This window comes from Pteropus alecto, unplaced genomic scaffold (genome assembly GCF_000325575.1).
Source record: "Pteropus alecto unplaced genomic scaffold, ASM32557v1 scaffold21, whole genome shotgun sequence".
In the NCBI taxonomy this organism is placed as follows: Eukaryota; Metazoa; Chordata; class Mammalia; order Chiroptera; family Pteropodidae; genus Pteropus; species Pteropus alecto.
The window spans coordinates 10,081,217-10,095,705 of NW_006436282.1; the positions used below are offsets into that span (position 1 = coordinate 10,081,217).

General features: G+C 32.4%; 1 protein-coding gene across 7 annotated transcripts in view; it reads right to left on the bottom strand.

The window, feature by feature from the left end:
* The window catches only part of DGKB (diacylglycerol kinase beta), a 586,550-nt gene that overhangs the window by 313,561 nt on the left and 258,500 nt on the right, over positions 1-14,489 (bottom strand). The window lies entirely within an intron of this gene.

The following is a 14,489-nucleotide window of genomic DNA, read 5'->3' on the forward strand; positions in this document are numbered from 1 at the left end:
TCTCTGGGCAAAAAACTGAAAAAATAACAATCAGCTGCTTAATGAAAGGACAATTTTCACAAATTTATTTATAAAATATAAACAACAATTTTGCTTCAGCCTCTAATTCAGTGTTCTAATTGGAGTTTTAGTTTTGATGCTGAAATAAAATTATAGCATCTATTATTAGTTTTTATATGATGGATCTGTTTTAAAAAAAAATCTCACTATTTTCTATTTGAAGCTTAATGAATAAATTATTTATCATTCAGTAAAGAAAGTTACTTATTTTTCTAAAAATAATTTATAGAAGAGCATTAATGTGGACTAGTCAATAAAAGAGAAACTATATAATTATAAGAAAATGATTTGAATTAAATTTGCAATGAAATTTTGTAAGTAAAAACAAAGTGCTTTGAGATAAAATTGTCCAGTATTTGAGATTAGTGATCTTTTTGAGATTGACAATTTACTCAAGTAATATAAACCTTTCTAGAGATAACCATTTCAGAAGCGGATATCTTATGAGACGGTATCTGCCAACAAAAAAATATGAAGTAGACTTTCCAAGAATATTTATATCAGTATAGGATTAACGTCATTATAAATTTCTTCTTGTCATAAAATGGGGAAAAAATACATTTCAAAATAATGTCTTTCTACAGTGAGAATTATAGTCTTTGATTAATTTTTTCAATTTCTCAAAAGTATAATCACAGTTCCTCATTTAGGAATCTCATGGCAATTACTACTGTCAGTATAACAACAGAATTGTCTTTAGAACAATAGGATTTGGCCAAATTTAATAAATAAAAAGGTGGTAGCTTAAAAATTATATAGTACTTAAACAGTTAAAGTAGACAAATCAAAGAAAATGAAATTTTGATTATGTTTAAAGCCCAATTTTGTTGACTTCAAGAACCATACAAAAAAAACTCTACATTCTTAACCAGTCTGTGACCATAACTAAATTTCTAGTTATGGTATTTCTTTTGTATTTTCAGTAAAGGCAAAATATGTAATGTAAGAAAGGGCTGAAGACTGAAGGAATTCTTATTGGTAACTATATTGGTAACTATTCCACTAACTTGAAATTTATGGTTATGAGAATTAAGTAGTCATATTTTTCCTACACTGGCGGAATAAGAGGCTCTTAGTGACTGAGTAAGGCTGAAGGGTATTAAATCATTACCATGCAAATATCTATTTGATAGGACATTTGGGTGGTAATATATATGGTGCACTAAAAGTCCACTTGTCTTTGTCAGATTTCTTCTAGACTCAGAGAGTAATACTATAGTGAGCAAAGACCCGTGTCCAATTTCAGAAGTACTAATGTGGATAAGGTTTTCATTTTCATATTGGCTTTCACTTTTTACACAGCGTGTGATACTAATTTGTTTCTGGATATGTTCTATAAAAACTGGAGGACCTTTCCAGAAACCTTTGAAATTCTTATTGCCTTGCTTGTTTCTGCTCACAGTGCTGACTTCTGTGCTGAAGAGTGTCCAAATTGGAACTTACTGGGATGATTAACAGCTGCTACAAAATCAATACTAAATGAAGGGAAAACAGAATTGGGCTAAGATGGTCTTACATGAGCACTATTCTGTGGCTGAATATCATTCGATGTCAGCAAGCCAAATATAATTTATTTTCATGGAAGCATTTCCATGGATATTATCCATGGGCTATTCAGATTCAGCCTCAGAGACCTAGGGGGTGGGGAAGATAATTCATCGGTTTCAATTATGCATAATTATGCATATTCTCAGTTGCAAAGATGATAACTGTTACACTTAGTGAGAAATGGGTTTGCTTAAATCTTTCATTATTTTAACATTTATTACAGTTGAAACACTAAGTCATACTATTATTGCCGCTGCAATCTGCCTCAAAAAGAACCTTAAAATTTGTTCTCCACAAATTAAATTGAAAGTTAATACAGATGTTTGAGCATTTGGTTTTTATACACTGATGCTCTAATTACAGAATGCTACAGTAGTTGCTGACATATGCTCTAAAAATCCTTTATATATATTTTTGTAGGGCTACATACTGTTTATAACAACTTATTATACTCTTTATAATAATATTATAACAACTTTATAATAACAAGATAAATATGCTAACAGTTTAAAAGGAAATAAATTCCCTGAACCATTACTAATTTGAATCTCTTCTAGCCACACTCGAGGTAAGATGCATGTGCGTAATGTGTTACCTCCAATATACTAGAATTCACACTTTTTTTCTGGCAGAGTGTTCATCTTTGTATCCACTATAATGCTTATCCCAGGAATTAGAGTAGGCACTCAATAAGTATTTGTAGAATGAACTAATAAATAAACTCTTCCGTGACTAAAAGCAAATGAGCATGAGGGCACTAAATGACCACGATAACTCAATATTTTAGATTTTTATGCTTATACAAGTATGACATACACCATCAGAAAATGTTAAGGATGTTATTCAACAATGCCATTTATAAATCTCAGTAAATGGCCCATCAAGGTAATATTTTGCTAATCTATTTACCTGGATCCTCCACTAGAAATAACTTCGCATAGGAATACTCCTCTCTCCCTGATATTGCTACATAATACTCTCATTATTTCAATATGGCATGTTGCTTCAGTGACTGATATGTGACAGAGAAGAAAAACAATTAATGTTTAAAGGGAATTGAAATGATTTTTTTGTGTGTGAGGCTGCTGCCATTAATTTGAATTATATTCTTTGCACATTAAGTATGTAATCTCTCTTCTGTGCTGTTGGAAAAGTGAATGTTTTGGAACAGGAAACTATCATGGAGTATAGATCCTATAGTTCCCAGATGCATAGGCTTCCTATCAGCATTTTATCCAAAATTGACTCTCCAGCTCAAATTCACAAGAAAAAAAAATGAGAAGGCACAATTCGTATTGTTATGGGTTGGGAAAGTTACAGCTATCGACAACAACAAAATATTTGGAAAATGAAACGAATGAGACAGTGATTTTAAGGCTAATACAGAGGGCCTTAAGACCTTTAGGATATATAAAGCCCAATCTCCAAAGGAGAGACAGCCAAATGGAGGGAACAGGTGACATTCCACAGAATTTACCGTGGTCTGGTATAGGCAGCTTAGCACAGATAAATTCTTTATGCAAAACATATCAAATAATGTAGAATAAAAAATATTTTCCATCCAGCAGTGAAATAAAGACCCTATGCAAGAAGCACACTTTTAGTCACTTTCACAGTACAGTCGTCCCCCCTTATCCATGGAAAATATGTTCCAAGACTCCCAGTGTATGCATGAAACCACAGATAGTACTGAACCTTATACTTAGACTATGTTTTTTTTCCTATACATACAGTTTATGGCTTCCCTTTAGCATATCCAAATTCCACTCTTAAATCTGGGATCATGAAGTAATAAGGGTTACTCCACTCTTTTACTCTGGGATCATGAAGTAATAAGGGTTACTTGAACACAAGCACTTTAATGCCAGATGTTTACTAAGTAACTAATGGGTAGGTGGCTTATACCAGGACAGTCAATCCGATAACTCAGACGTTTACTAAGCTTATACAGAGTAGATACATTGGACTAAGAAATGATTCACATCCCAGGCAGGACAGTGTGAGATTTCATAACACTACTCAGAATGGCACTCTTTAAAACTCATGAATGGTTATCTCTGGAATTTCTCATTTAATATTTTCAGATCATGTTACTCAAACTGTGGAAGGCAAAATCACAGATAAAGGGAGACTACTGTACCTTGCATATATCTTTTCTTTCATAATGTGTATTGCTATTTGAAATTCACTTGTTTTTTGTGTCTCACCCCCATGAAAATATACAGTGAATGAGAAATGAAGTTTTGTCTGCCCAATATTCTCCAATACTTATTTTTGTTGTACCAGCCAACATTTAGAAGTATCCATCACATACTGCCTATTCACATAAACAAATAAAACTTTTGTGTAAATGAATAAAAGGAAAAGACACAAGACTACATGGAACAAAAGTCAACATAACAGTAGCTATAGATTAGTAAAGCCTATCCACTTAAAATGTAATCTAAGCAAATAAAGCTACATCGTCTCTCAAATCATTATTTAAACAATTATATAAGAGGCAGAGATACAGAGCAGGTTAAAAGTTAATATTTGAATGAGAATTTAAGCATCATGGTAGTATATTTAGAAGCATTTAAATACATTTGAATAATCCTGTGGAATTTTAAAGATTATCCACGATCCTACCACAGTTCTGAATTACATTAAGGAGAGAAATTTTCATTTCCCTTTCCATATCCAAGTTTATCAGAAGTTAATATTGTTAACATTTGGGTGTATATATATTTGTTGACTTTTTCATATGTTCTTACAGAGGCATATAAAATTATTCCTATTTTACCGCCATCATCGCCCTAACATTTATTAAGCACTAGTGCTAGATATTGTTGTAAGAGCTTTAGGGTTCTCCAACTCAGTCCTCACAAGCTCCTTGAGATAGCTTCTATAGTACCATTCACAAAAGAACAGGAGAAACAGTGCCTATGTATAGACCATTTGCCTTTGAGATTTAACATTGCAATACTGGGACCTCTCTTCCTGCTGCATATCATTTTAAAATTGATGAACTTTTAGGTTATTCCCAATTATATGTCATTAAACATAATTGATGCATCTCAGGCTTTTATATTATTTATTTCTGTAGAATGGATTCTTAGAAATGGAAGTGATGGCTCAAAGGGTATTCACATTTAAAATTTTAAGATACCATCTAATAGAATAATTTACAGGTCCATCATACAATTATGAACATGCTCATTTTTGTATACATTTATTGACATTAGACATTATCAGTCTTTTTATTTTTTAATAATCTGAAAGGCAAACTATGATACCCTATTGCATAATTTTGCAGTTCCTTGTAAATTAATAACCTTAGAAATCTTTTCATCTGGCTATTCACTATAACTCTTTCTCACAGTCTTAGTCTACTTTTCCATTGGATGCTTACTTTTTTTTTTTTTTTTTATGCCTATAGCACCCGGTCTTCCTAGGTGGTCTCCCATGGATGCTTATTTTTTATTAAGAATTCCATATTTTAGTTTATAAACCCCATGTTTATCACTTGTGTTGAATTACTTACTTTGCTTTTTAATTGTTAATGAGGTTTAACATACTTTTTTTTTTAACTAAAGTTTATGAAAAGTAATACTAATTTTCTTTTCTTTTATCGGTTCTAGGTTTCCTGTTTACCTCAGACAGGTTTCTCATACCTAAACATTATACTTCTATATTTTCTAATGTCTTATAATTGTATTACTTCAATTTACATTTTTAATCTATTTGGTGTATATTTCACATGGATGTGAATAAAAATATAAATTTATTTTTATTCAAATAAGTAATCAATTCTGTCACCTAATTTATTGTGCATTTCATCCTTAACTAATGATTTGAAATTTCAACATCTAACAAATATTAAATTCCCTGCATATCTGTATATTTTTTATCTAATTTAAAATTTGTTCTATTAATCTATTTTTGTACCACCATATTCTATAGTTGCTGTAACTTGGTAGTATTTTGTACATGGCAAGGAATTGACCATTACAGGGCATTAGTTATTTCAAAAACTTATAAAGGCATTTTTGTTCAACTGTAAATTACAATTTATCAAAACAATAATTCTATTATAATTCTCAGTAGCAATGAACTAAACATAAATTACTTTGAGGAAACTTGATCTCTTAATACTATTTAATATTCTCATATAGGAATATGAGATAACTTATTATTCAGGTCTTATTTTATAACTCTGCATAAAATTATTTAGTTTTTGCCATATAGGCTTAGGGTTTTTCTTATTAAATATAAACCTTGGTATTTTATAGTTTTCTGATATTGTTAACTAAATTATATTCATATTAACATATTAATTTGTAATTTTATAAATAAAAGCTATGGGGTCATTTTTTTAGTGTATCTATCTGGTATTTGGCACTACATATGATTTGCATGTATATACGATCATCTCACCTTCAAATAATAATAATCTTTTATATGATTTATTCAAATTTTTATATTTAAATTACCTAACTTGTCTAAAAGTGTTAACTGAACTGGTGATATAAATATCCCTGTATGCTTCCTGATTTTATTTGGAATGCCTTTAGTATGCTAGTATTATGAGTTAACTATTGATTTGTAGAAAATATTTACATATTTTTTCATTACTTTTTAATTATAAAAATGGCAGACCTGGTTTTCATTTAAATTAAATAATTATGCTAATATTGACCCATTTCGATTTTCTTGGAATAATGCTACTTGGTCAATAGGTTTTAGTCCTTAAATAAATATAATACTTGAATTTATTTGTTAATTTAGCTGTTCGTAACCATTACATTTACATTCACATGTGTATTTTCTTGTTTGGGTTATGTTTATGAGGTATCAATGTTGAAGTTTGCTAACTATATAAAGTGAATAGAAAAATATTCCATTTCAAAATCTATATTCTGGAATAATTTTATAATATAAGAACTATTTGTGCTGTGAGAGATCTTTGGAAATGATACCAGTTTTAGTAGTTCTTCTACTACATTTTTACTTTTTCCTCTTTGGCTGTATGCTTATAACGGTTCTCAAAGCATGATCCCGGATAAGCAATAATGAGATTGTCTCGGAGGTTGTTAGAATTTTAAATTCTTGGACTCCATGTCAGACTACTGTAATGGAAAGCATGGTTATGAGAATCATCACTCTGCATTTTAACAAGCCCTTCAGGTGACTGTGATATATGCTTAAGTTTGAAAACTACTAGCTTAAATTTGCTACTCCTTTCTCTTCATCAAATTTCAGCTATTTATATTTCGATTTTTAAAAATTCCATTTCATGTACACGATACTTTGTTGGCACAAAGATCCTAATGGTATAGTCATAATTATTTAATATTTTCCATAGCCCCTATATCTTCAATTGAATTGCCTATGTATTTATTTCTTTCTGTTAAAAAATATTGTTGGAGAATGACATCAGTAAGATGACAATGTTACAACCATCATCCACCCCCACAAAACACCTGTTTAACAACCACTCACCCAGGAGAGTACCTTTGTGGGAGTCAGAGAGTTCAGCAGAGAAGTTCTAGCATACCAGTAGTTGGAGCAAAAACTCCAAAAATAGATGCACTCACTGAAGAGGGTCAGATGAATACTAAAAATTTCACTTTGCGTTTCACTCTTGCCCCAAGGTGGCACAGCTTAGTGTCAAGAGAGACCCCACCTTAGCCTGAGGTTTCTCCGACCAAGAGAGGAGGAGTATTGTGAGCGCTTAGCTTCTCAAGCTTTGCAGGACACACCCCATAGGCCGCTTCTTTCTGGCCTCACCCAGAATACAGAGGGTATCACACAGCTGAGTGGTTAGGAGAAACTGGGAGCAGGTGAGGGAGAGTCGAGGACTCACAGACATAAAGGCTTGGAACTCAATGAAGGGCGGTGGATCCTACAAACCACTTCACGGGCTCCATCAGGATGCCCGCCCACAAGCTGCTATGGACGCTTCAACTGAAGGCCCTGCTGCAAACTGACCCAAGAGGCCTCCCACGCCCCAATGTTTTGTGTGCCTCACCCCTTCTCCATAGCACCGCCAGCTCCCAGTGCATACTCTCCTGTGTGGGTGAGCAGGCCTTTACTGACACCTTCTGAGCCTTGCAGGCAGCAGGCTCAACTCTGCGGGATTAGAGGGTGACACACAATTTTGAACATTTCAGGCACTGCCCTAGGCAAAACACACAGGAGGTATTCAGCACCCAGCCAGGCTTTGTAGAATCTAAAGAAATACAATGTTGAATTTCATTAACCAAAGTCATCATAATAAAAATAAAATAAAAATTAAAATAAAATAAAATATAAAATAAAATAAAATAAAATAATAAATAAAATAAAATAAAATAAAAAAGAATTACTTCTCACCCTCTACCCATGCTCCCCCACCTCCACGCACCACCAAGAGAGAACAAGAGGCATGGAGTGGGTACATCTATGGAAAAGTTCTGAGAGAGCCTCAGAAAACCTAGCTAAGATGTTTGTCTATCCAAGGCAGTTAGTGAAGGCTGGAGGGAGTGACTTCTTCAAATGCAAGTCTGTCTGTGATCTTGAAGCAGCCCTGTAACCTGGTTCCAGTATCTCTTAGCAATGGTCAGAGACTGGTCTTGCCTGCTCAAGGACCAGAAGGAGACATGCCTATTCATGCCCTTGTAGGAGGCCTGCAGACTTCCGGATTGTGGATGCTGAAGCAGCCCTGTAACTCAGTTCTAGCCTCTTTCTACTACTAATGTCTAGTAAACCTGCACATTTGTATTTCTACATTTTGAAGTTTGCTCTTACTGAATCATTTGTGTTGCTTCCAATACTGTTTATGCCACTTTTAGTTTATAATAGTATAATTTAATTATATATTAAGTAAATAGAGAAATATGATTACACAAATAAAGTCTATATTTTATATGGAAACAAATAGGTTTTGGAAGATTTGATATAAATGCCATGCTGAAATTGCTATGGAATTATATATTCTTTGCTATAGAATTAGATATAACAAATCGTTATAAAAGATTTTTTAAACTATTGTAAAAAAGGATTTCATACTCAGGTTGCTTCACAAGTGTCTTTTGAATTTTTACTCCACTTAAAAGAAACTAAAAATGGAAATCATAGATGGTTTCATATGGAATGTGATTTACACAAGATTTTGTAGAACACCAGGCAGTGACCCACATTCAAAGGAATGACATTAGCTGGGACAGTAAGTGAAGACTGGCCAATTTAATTACAGTCACAGGCGTTAAGATAAAATGAAATATTCAAAGTTGTATGTATCATTTTTATGACCCTTATTTTACCTTTCAATTAATGTCCAACTATCATGTCTGGTAGAAGAGCTCCTGCTGTACTTAAATTGGATGACTTAATTTCTTGATTATAATCGCTGACTCATTTAATTGACTCTCTTAAAAGACAAGCACCGCACCTTGGCTTCCAAGTCTTTAAGACAAGGCAGCAGCCACCTCTGCAACTGCCTTTTTTTGTCATTCACTACCACTTTCTCTCTGCTAGACACACTGATCCAGCAGGTCTTTGAACACACCGAGCTTTCTCCTACCTCACGCTTTTTACATACAGTTACACCTGCTTGGTATGCTCTTTCTATCTCTTTGGTACCCATCTCGCTTCTGTGTATTCCTCAGATTTTTTTTTTTTTTTCTTAACTGTGTCTTTTCATAGACCTTCCCTGACTATGAGATCTAAAGTTACTGTCTCTTATTCTACCTCATGGTAACTGGTTTTCTTTCACAATAGTTAACATAATTTTTTTTTTTTTAAATTTGTATTTGTACATTTGTTTTTTAATGCTTTTCTCTCCAAGTTCTAATAATGAGATAATTTATCTCTTAATTCATTTGTATAACTCTAGGGCCTGACCAAAACAACGACAACAAAAATAGATACTAAGTTTTTTGTTTGTTTGTTTTGTTTATTAAGCAAATGAAGAAAGAATTAACTATGAGGATAAACTTAATGGTGTATGTGGTCACAATGCAGTGGGCAGTTTTCTTCTTGAGATTTTTGAGATTATCTATATTATCTTAAAGTTCAAAATTAGAATGAAAAGTAGCGCATAGATTTTTTTTTATTAATTTCTATAACTCATGCTTCTAAAGTCCATCTATTCAGCCTCTCATGACAATTCTCTCACTTCACTAAAAGGTAAGCTTACCTATTACAGAGACTTCTATCTTGTTCATTTCCAGTAGTCAAACAAATCTGACACGTAGTAAGTGCTAAATAAATATGCTTTTATTGAAGGACCACCACTGTAGAGGAGCATCTGTTTTCAGAGTTAATTATGATTTCCAGATCATTTGCAATAATTCTGGCTAAAATTGAAAAGTATTACAAAGAAGAAATTAGCAGAAACTGGCTAGTTATTTACCAATTTCCCATTTCTTTTTGGGCAAATGGAATTCCTTTCCCAGCGTCCTTACAATTAGGCACAGTCAAGTGATTAAGCTACGGCCAACAAATGACCATCTTCCAAGCATGACTCATGAAAATACACCCAATCCAATATTCTACTCTTTTTGTCACTCGGTTGTTGAATAGAGAGGGCTTTACAAAGGAGTGAAAGAACAAGATGAAAGGAGCCTGGGTCACTGATTGATCAAGTGGAGCAGAGCCTCTCTTTAAATTTCAACATATGTTGTCCTATCATGTGAGGGAAGAACTAATTTTTAGCTGTTGTCAGACCACTAATATTTAGGGGTCGTCTGTGCCAGCAGTTAACACATTCTAATACAAGGGATATATCATAACATATATGAAGATGATATCTATATATTTCTGACCATTACAAATTTTCTAAAAATTTGAAGCAAGTTTCTACGTAAAGTATAAAGCACTTATAGTCAGTATAAGAATGGCAATAGTTGAAATAATAAAAACTGCACAAATAGTAGTCAAACTTTGAGACCATCTTCTAACTAGTTGATAATTGGGTTCCTACAGATAATATCAAATACAAATTATGTGTCATCTTAAGCTTTCTCATGCTGGTAATAGCAAAATGTTGAAATGTTCTTATCCCTTCAATGTTCCAGCTCCACTACTTATATATTCAGGAATAGTTTGATATAGATGATTTATTTTTCTGATTCACTGACTAGGGCAGAGGAATACAATTTGCTGAGTAGAAGGTGGCCTTGCTGAGGGATGGACAACACATGAAATCTCTCTATAAGGTCTAGAGCACTCATGGTGACCCAGGATGTTGAGAGTTTGTATTACTAAGCACAGGCAAAATTTCAGAGCAAGATGTTATCCTCTCTTCACATCCCTATTTCTCATATTACTCAGTGAAAGAGGCTCCAAGTCAAACGAAGTAGGACTCTTTGAGAGGAAACTCAAAATCTATTCTGTTTAGTTAGGTCTGTTCTACCTCTAAATCATAAATATATTCTATTACATGTTATTTTATTAGGTCCTAAACTTTGAATTTCAAATTTAGTACTTTAATACATCTAGTAATTACCTATATAACATAAGGTAGAGTTCTAACAACATTTTCTTCTGCTAGAAAGCTAGTTTTTTGAACACTATCAACTAAGCAATCTGTCATTTCTCTAACGAGTTTTTGCTACCTCTATACTGTTTCAATGTGTCTACCTCTCCGTTGATTCTTTCATCTATTCTTTCATAGCACCATTCTATTATAATTATGCAATCCACTGTTAGCATATTTAATTTGGTAAAACAATTCTCCTTCTCTTTTATTAAAATCAAATTACCTATTTTGTCATATATATTGTGAAATAAGATTTTCAAATCTGTTATAAAATCTAGCTCTAATCTTGATTATAGATTAAATGTATAAATTAGTTTGCATATTATGTTAACCTATCCCATCTAAAAATAAAAAATATCTCCATTTATTCTGATATTTTATGTCTTTGTAGAGAGTTTTAACATTTTCAATATGTAGGTCTTATATATTGTTTTATTAATTCTTAGATGCTTTTAATTTTTGTTGTTTTTATAAATTCATTGCTCGTTACTGATATATTACCATATTTAGTCCTTGTATATTTTCAGTTGAAATATTACTTTTTGTATTTATGGGTTTCTTTTTGTCTTTTTAACTCTATATGGTTTATTTGAATTTTTTTTACAATTGTAAAATTAATTTTCCAATACATCTGATTAACACTTTTCAATAATCCAGCTTTTGGTTTCACTAACATTCTCTATTTTGTTGTTACTCTTTGTTGTTATTTTCTGCTTTATTTTGATTACAGCTTTCTTTCTCATTTCTTTGGGTTTTTGTTGTTTCTCCTTTTCAACATGTTGATTTTTGTATTTAATATTTCTGTTTATTGATATCAGGGTTTTTCAACTTCAGCACTATTGACATTTTGAGCTGTCTAATTCTTATTTGTTTTGGGAGTTGTTCTATGCACTGGGATTGTTTAGTAGCATCCCTAACCTCTCCCTATCCATTAATTGCGAGTAGCAATATTCTCTCAATCATGACCTTCAAATATGTCTCCAAAAATTGTCAAATGTCTCCTGTGGTGGAGAGAAATTATTCTCTATGGAGGACCACACAGAAATTTGGAAATTGACCAAAGGCATACAACCAGTTAGGGAGTATTAATTCAAGAATAACTACTGAACTTCAGATAAGAACAGCGATAATCTGTGATGTTTCAGCCTTGGGCTCCCCCTTACCCTCCAACTCCATCAGTACTGTAGTTCTACCAGGGTGGGGCAATCTACGAAAACAAGCAACTTTACTATCCCTGGAGCTGACTGTAATTGGAATAGAAGCAAGAAAAAAATTTATGGCTCAGAGAGCTATCTAAAACAGTAGTGATCTCTGTGGCAAATGGATAAGGAAAACCAGTGTCAGAGCTCACAAACAACTAATGAGTCAAGCAGCCATTAATTCAGTAGATCATGGAATGAGACAGCCATAATAGATCTTGATAAATTTCCACATATCCCTGGCTGTCTGAAAGGCCATATGCATGTGTAAGGCTGTACACATGTTTAGAAAAGAAGACCTTATGATTTACACATCTTTGACTAAATAAGGGGACTTGTACATGAACAGAAGAGACAAAATAAAGGCCAGCAGATATTAAAAGCTGAACAATAAAAGCAGATATTAAAATATTAATAATTGCCTGAAGCATGTACGTGTTCCTCAGTGAACACAGATCCAATGGCAAAAGGATGAAGACTTCCTGCCTAAATGTGTTTGAGCACAACTCTGGTCAATCAGGCTGACACAAGAGTGATCCCTAGGAAGCCAGGATTAAAATAAAAACAAAAATTAAAAAGAATAAAACTGAAAACTGAGGCATCATTACCCATAACACCACAGAGGAGAAAGGCTCCACATAATTAGTCCAGGTAAGTCACTAAACAAACACAGGAACAATCATAACCTCTATGTGAGGATCTGAACACCAAGTTGTTACAATATATTATATAAAACTTCTAGCTCCCAACTAAAAATTATCAGACACGTAGAAGAATAGGAAAATGTGACATATACTTTGTAAGAAATAATGTCTTTGATGGAGCCCAACTGTTATCAAACTCTGTGATAGTTTCCGGATGTTGGACTTACCAGACAAGTACTTCAGAACAGCTACTATAAACATGTCCAAAAAAAACTAAAGTAAACCATGTTTAAAGAATAAAGAAAAGCATAACAATAATGACTCTTGAGATAGAAAATACTGATTAAAGATATAAAAATTATAAAAAGAGAATCAAACGGAAATTCTGGAGTTAAAAAGTACAGTAACCAAAACAAAAAATTCACTAAAAGGACTCAAAATAATGGCATTATTCATAATATTCAAAGACTAGAAACACTTTAAATGTTAATCAACTGATGAATGGAAAATATGATATATTCCTATAATGTGCTACTACTCAGCAATAAAAACTAATACAGTATTTTTGTAGTTCATATGGGTGTAGCTCAAAAACATGTGAAGCGTAAGATGCCAGATGTAAAAGGCTATATACTGTATAATTTCTTTTACAGGAAATATTCATAAAAGGCAAATCTTGGAGAAAGATTAGATATCGCTTGGAGCTGGAAACAGGAGCAGGAATTAACTATAAATTGGCATGAAGTTCTTATTTTGATGAAAATGCTCTAAAATTGGATATTTTTAAAATCATTAAAAAATTCACTTGAAATGAGTGAATTAAGTTGTGTCTGTTATATGACAATAAAGCCATTAAAATGTTATTCACATTCATATCAAATATAAATAGGAGGACTTTTATGGATCAAAATCCCTTATATTTTTCTTGTAAATAACAGTAATTGATATAGTATTAGCAATGATTGTCCATTAAACCTTCATTATGCACCATTATTTGAGGCTCTTTAAATGTATAATCACATTATTTGTAATTATGAGAGAGAAAATAACCATCATGATACAGATAAATTAATGGACACTCAGAATAAAAAAAGTTGCTAAAGGACTCTTATCTAAGTAGTTTGACTCCTAAGTTCATAAACTCAACCAATGCTTTTTATAGTCTACTAGTGTTGTATGTCGGTGCATGGATATGTGGATGTGTGTATGTGTGTATGCACACATGCATGCACATGAGAGAATACAGTAAGACATAAGATAATATTGAGTGAAATATTAAATAGAATGAAATTCTGCAGATAATATACATTCTTTGGTTATATATATGTATATATTACATATATGTAAAATCACTTTTATAATTCTTAAGGATTAAAATTATAATGATTCAATTGTCAAATGATATTTTACTTTCAGTCTAAAATTTTCAAAAAATTAAGTGAAAAAGTAGCCTTTTGACTTATTAACCATGTGAGAATAGTAGCAGCATTTTTCTTAGACTTCAGACTGATCTATAAATTTAAACATAATGTCTAT